This window comes from Pseudorasbora parva, chromosome 6 (assembly GCF_024679245.1).
Source record: "Pseudorasbora parva isolate DD20220531a chromosome 6, ASM2467924v1, whole genome shotgun sequence".
Taxonomy (NCBI): domain Eukaryota; kingdom Metazoa; phylum Chordata; class Actinopteri; order Cypriniformes; family Gobionidae; genus Pseudorasbora; species Pseudorasbora parva.
In genome coordinates, this window is record NC_090177.1 from 48,781,950 (window position 1) to 48,787,797 (window position 5,848).

The 5,848-nt window shown below is 48.5% G+C and overlaps 1 non-coding gene and 1 pseudogene across 1 annotated transcript; both read left to right on the forward strand.

Moving 5' to 3' along the window:
• The first annotated feature begins 2,865 nt into the window (after positions 1–2,865).
• On the forward strand, positions 2,866–3,042 carry LOC137080073 (U2 spliceosomal RNA; annotated as a pseudogene).
• A 450-nt stretch (positions 3,043–3,492) lies between these two features.
• Positions 3,493–3,656, forward strand: LOC137079736 (U1 spliceosomal RNA). The gene has a single exon (XR_010905678.1). It is a non-coding gene; the product is annotated as a U1 spliceosomal RNA (small nuclear RNA).
• Positions 3,657–5,848: the final 2,192 nt, after the last annotated feature.

Consider the following 5,848-nt stretch of genomic DNA (forward strand, 5'->3'; position numbering starts at 1 on the left):
TTTTTTAAAAAGACTATTTCACGGGGAGGCTCAATAACAATCTTAAAAACTTTTAGAGGGAGGGAGGCAAAAAATATGGAGGACATTTTAGGGGAAATAGAACTTTTTTATAGTGATTTATACAGCCCAAAGAATGTACACAATGGCATCTTAAATGAAGTTTTAGAATTTTTAGAAACAAAGATAAAGAGTCCAAACGTGCTTTTAGCCCAGGATTTTACTCTTTTAGAATTAATTAAATCTCTCAAAAGTTTTAAAAAAGGGAAGTCCCCAGGAATGGATGGACTTCCCTTGGAGTTTTATTTGACTTTCTGGGACATTTTAGCACACGACTTACTGACAGTTTTTAAAGAATGTGAGACTCTCGACAGACTTCCGGACAGCTTTAGAGTAGGGATAGTTTCGCTTTTATATAAAAAAGGAGACAGGACTGACTTGAAGAACTGGAGACCAATCACGCTTTTAAATTTTGATTGTAAACTTTTTAGTACGATTTTAGCTACACGCATGTCAACTGTTTTAGAGGACGTAATCCACCTGGATCAAGCATGCGCTGTGCCCGGTAGGAAGATCACAGACAGCCTGGTACTGATTAGAGACGCCATCTGTTACGCAAGAGACAGAAACATTCGGCCAGTAGTCCTAAATTTAGATTTTGAAAAAGCTTTTGACCGCATCTCGCACCAGTTCCTTTTTAAGGTACTGGAAAAAATGGGGTTCCGAGGGAGGTTTATAGCTTGGGTGGGACTGCTATACAACAGTCTAGTCAGTAAATTTGCAGTTAATGGGCATTTATCCAAAGCTGTAAACATTCACAGCGGCGTCCGTCAGGGGTGTCCTTTATCTCCCCTACTGTATGTGGCCTGCATTGAGCCACTGGCACAAATCTTGAGAAGGGATAAATGGATTAAAGGACTGGACGTCCCAGGGACTGGTGGACTGACCGCAACCTGTGTTTTATATATGGACGACGTAACCCTTTTAGCGACTGACCTTTTATCAGTACGAAGAGCACTTGACTTGACTGACTGGTACGGTCGGGCCTCGGGCGCTAAGCTCAACAGGAGTAAGTCCGAGGCCCAGCTCTTCGGGCCGTGGGGAAACGTGGACACAGGCGGACTGGATTTGGATTTTAAAGACAACAACCTGACAGTTTTAGGAGTAAAATTTGACAGAGAGGGTGGAGGACGGGGAAACTGGACTGACATATTAGGGAAAGTTAGGCAAAGACTGGGGTTTTGGGGACTCAGACAACTGACAATTGAAGGCAAGGTTTTAGTTTTTAAAGCTGTAATTTTACCACTAATTTTACTTGTTTCTTCTGTTTTTAGTCCCCCAAGGCGATTCCTGGCCAACCTGGAGAGGGCGGTATTTTATTTCCTGTGGGGGTCCAAATGAGAACGAGTAAAAAGGGAGGTCTTTAAAAAAAGAAAGGAAAATGGCGGAAAAGGCCTCCCGGACCCCCACTTGTTTTTAGGTAGCCGCTTTACCGCCCTCCACATCGGATATGCGCTGACCCCATCCAGAGAGAATAAGACAGCGGCCATGGCTCGTTTCTGGATGGGGTCCTACCTAAGAAGCATAAAAATTTTATCAATCGACCTGAAAACCCCAGTGTCTTTTAATTTGCCAAAAGAGTACAGTTTTATAAAGAAATTTTTTTAAAAATTCCTTTTAGAGACAAATAATGCAAGCATTTTAACTAACCACAAATCCCTCATCTCTCTTGTGCAGGACCGGGAAGTGGTGAGTCCAGTTCCAGGCCTCACACTAAGTGAGGCCAAAGATGTTTGGAGGAACGCAGCCCACCCAGCTCTCCAGAACAGACACAAGGACTTATCGTGAAAGGTGGCTCATGAGATCCTCCCGGTCAGGGCGGTTATGCACTCCAGAGGCATGGCCAAAAACTCCAACTGCCCACGGTCCGGGTGCAAACACCCGGAGACCGTCTACCATCTGCTCTGGGAGTGCGGTGCTGCGCGGGACCGCTGGAAATATAACTACTTTGACATTAAAAACAAAACAGAACTATTTTAATGGCTGCAACAATGTAAAAAAAAACGTGATAAGCTGTCAGACACGGGCCGGACTAGGGCCTCAGCGTCTCGGGCCAGGGCCTAGATTTGAGGCCCGTGCAGGGCTCTAAGGGCCGGCCCCCTGTTTTTCCCGTGCCTGCCAGCGGGTGGGGCCCAGGTGGACTACAAGCTCGCCATCCTGGGGGTGGGTCAGGGCCTCAAAGCCCAAACATCACAAGAATTTGCCTCGCTCTGGCTCACCCTCAACCTGATAAAGGATGCCATCTGGGTCACCAGAAACCTGCTGGTGGGGAAACGCGTGACGGTCCCCCTCCACGCGAGAGAGCAGAAGATAAGATCAACGCTGCAGGGTGGGCCGCACGTCGTCATTCGGACGGGGGGGCCGAGGCTGCACAAAGAGGTCCCGGCCACCACCGACCTAGGCCGCCCGTAGATGCACCCTCACCACTCTGGCTACGGGAACAGCGGGCCAGCGGGCCGGAGGAGAGGGGATTTCCGCTGGGCATTTGAAGCGGGGAGTCCTGAACCTGTTCTGGAGACCTGGAGTGAATGGACATTCTTGATAGGGACTCACCCCCGGTCCTGCACAACAGAGATTTTTAAACAGAATGGTTTTATTGTGTTTTAACTGGCTTGTATTTATTTGCTTTTTATTTTTCTTCATTCATTTATCCTTTTAACACCACACTGACTTGCATACATGGACTTTACACAACACACTACACTGACTGATTTTAACTAGAAATGTAAAATTGTTGCTTTTAATCTGTGTAAACAAGTATGTTTTAAAGAAAAGAACTGTGTGGTTTTGAATGGAATGTGTGACAATAAAACTTTTTTCGAAATAAAAAAATCTGTTCTTATCAGTTTAATATCTGATACGTCCCCTATCCGGGGACTGCATATTAAATTGATTTTTGGCACATGGAGCCGGAACCGGGGCTTGCTCCGTCCACTCCACGCATCGACCTGGTATTGCAGTGCCTCCAGGAACGGTGTGCTTCCCCTTTTTGGGGACTGCGAATTGTTGTGACTAATAGAAGAACCAGCAACACCACTGGAATTTTGTCAGAAAATACAGAAATACGCAGGAAGCACATACAGAATGACGATGACGTGACGCAACGATGACCGTGCTGCAGAGAAAGCAGCAAGTTCTTCAAAAAAGAAGAACAAAAGCGTCGGTCGCCGGCCGGCTGACTCATCACCGTCACAGCACGTTTTTTGATGTGCCTCTTATTTGAGAGTCTTTACCAACGAGCTGATGAGTCGAATCAGGGGTTTGTGTTGGATGGATTAGGGACACCTGATTCAAATCAAGGTCACCCACGCACGCACGCAGCAGTCAAGCAATGGAAGGTGCCCCGCCCTTCCTTTTCTTGGGGGAGGGGAAGGTCACCGTGTTTGAGGATGGCGAAGGGGGATAGGGCGCCTCTGCCTGGAGGCCAGGCAACTCATACTTACCTGGCAGGGGAGACACCATGATCAGGAAGGTGGTTCACCCAGGGCGAGGCTCGGCCATTGCACTCCGGTTGTGCTGACCCCTGCGAATTCCCCAAATGTGGGAATCTCGACTGCATAATTTAAGGTAGTGGGGGACTGCGTTCGCGCTCTCCCCTCTACACACTAGTTAAAAGCAGATAACGTGGAGGGAAAAAGGGTGCGGTTCTTGACGCTTGTGGCGCCGCCCACTGCCCCAAAGGGTGAAGTTGCACCAGCTTTGTTATGTTTCTGTCTCTTTCTGCTGTGTCAGCCAGTGACCCGGAGAGTTCAGAGAACTGAACTGCGTTTGTTTTCATCGAGGTTGTCGAAACCTGCGACCGGTTTGCTGAATGTGGTTTTTCACACAAACTTTGATATTCAACGGACGAGTTGATTGACAGCAGTGGTCCCAAAGGCAAAGTTGTTCGGATGGAGGTTTTCTGTCCTATGGTACGACTGTCTCGTGTGCGTGCGTGAAAAAGCACGCGACATACGTTCGCCTACAGCCGCTCTCATGTTGTTGCTTTTTCATTTTAAAGCGCCACTAGGTGGCCTTTCACCACGTCCTTTCTCGCCTGACCCCAGACTGAGCCCGTGCACGGGTGTACCGGCTTGGGTGAAATTGTCTCGTTCCGTCCAAGAGCTATAGCCGTTCTAGCAGACCCCGCCTCGCCCACCCCGTAGGTTTCGGCCTGCCGCCGCCAAGCTGAATGGAAATTCCCACTTTTTTTCCGATCTGGACGGACAGTCAGACTCCAGAGAATCTTTCTGCACTGGTTTGGGCCAGATCGGGCAAAAGACCTAGGACTAGTGTGCAAAATCCCAAATAGCCGAAAATTTTGCCAGCGCAACCTTCGAATCCGAGGCGTGCGTCTCGCTCGGCTCGAGCCAAGGATTCCGATGATATAAGACACTTGGTTCTGCGGCGTGCGGTTTGGGAGCTACGAGCCATTTCGTACTTTCGGTGGCTGTAGCGCCACCGCCGGGCCCATCGGGGTCAGCCTTGGTGATGTTGTAGAGCGATTGGCTAGTACCATCCCTCAAAGTTTCAGGTCTCTACGACGTACGGCCTTTGCCAACCCTCCCCCCCCCCCCCCACCGCTTTCCAGATGGGCGTCGCCTTTGCCGGCTCCCCTGCCGCTGCGTCATTGTGTCATCGCTTCTTGGCCTTTTGGCTAAGATCAAGTGGTCTGGTCTGACGGTTGAGACAGCGATCGCCTCTTGTGGGACCTTTGTCTCGTGTGTTGCTTGTCACACGGGACATACAGCCTTCAGGAGGTACATTGACAAGCGGCTTTTAGGGGACGAATCGTTTTTACGAGGACTCATCTTGTTTTAAGGTAAGCAGGTTTTAATTAATTTATCTATTTATTGTATTAATTTATTGTTTTAGCAGCCGCTTGCTGGTGGTGCCTCCAACATGTCGGCTGCTCGTGCCGGCATGAGGAGGCACCACAGCGTGCGTTTTAAATTCAAAGCAAAAGAGGATGGAACTCTCCTGGCGATGTCCAGACTGGATTTTTCCAGGAAGTTCATCCAACAAATTCTTGGTTTTAAGGCTCCGGACATAAACTGTTTGTTGACTCTGCCCCTGAATCATGGCTTTGACGTAAGTTTTGCTTCAGCTTCCTTATTAAATACTTTTTGGTCTCGTTTTGAAATGTTTAAAGCCAATTTTTCCATGTTCACTGTGGAAAAACTGACTGATAATTCACTGAAAGTTGTGATTATCAGGATGTTTAATGAAACAGTAAGTGGACAGGACATTTCTGTGTGGTTGACAAGATATTGCTCTATTCGCGGACAACCAGTCAAGGTTTTAGACGAAGACGGTATCTGGAGCTGTGCGTGGAGAGTGCCCATCAAACAATGGGCAGATCCCAACAGCTACCATGGCCTCAGTCAAATTCCTTCAATGATTGTGTTGGGAGAGAATAGAGGCTACATCCATTACCAAGGGATGCCCAAGCTATGCCGCAAGTGTGGCCAACTTGGACATCTCGCCGAGGCATGTCAAGAAGTAGTGTGCAGGAAGTGCAACCTCTGTGGAGAATCATCCCATCTCTACAGAGATTGCCCTAAAAGTTTTGCCAACAAATTAAAGAGCAACAAAATGGCCGCCCCACCAAAAGAACAAACGATTGAGGAGGGGGGCCCCGAGGTTTTGGCGGGGAATTCAAATCCTCAGCCAGCCTCGGGGCTTGGACAGGAAGGAGAAAGTGGGGCGGCCACAGGGGCGGAGTCAAACATGGCAGTTGATCAGGGGGAGGAAGCCACTCCTCCAAATGAAAATGAAGACAAAATGGAGGACGAAGAGGAGGAAACGGCTT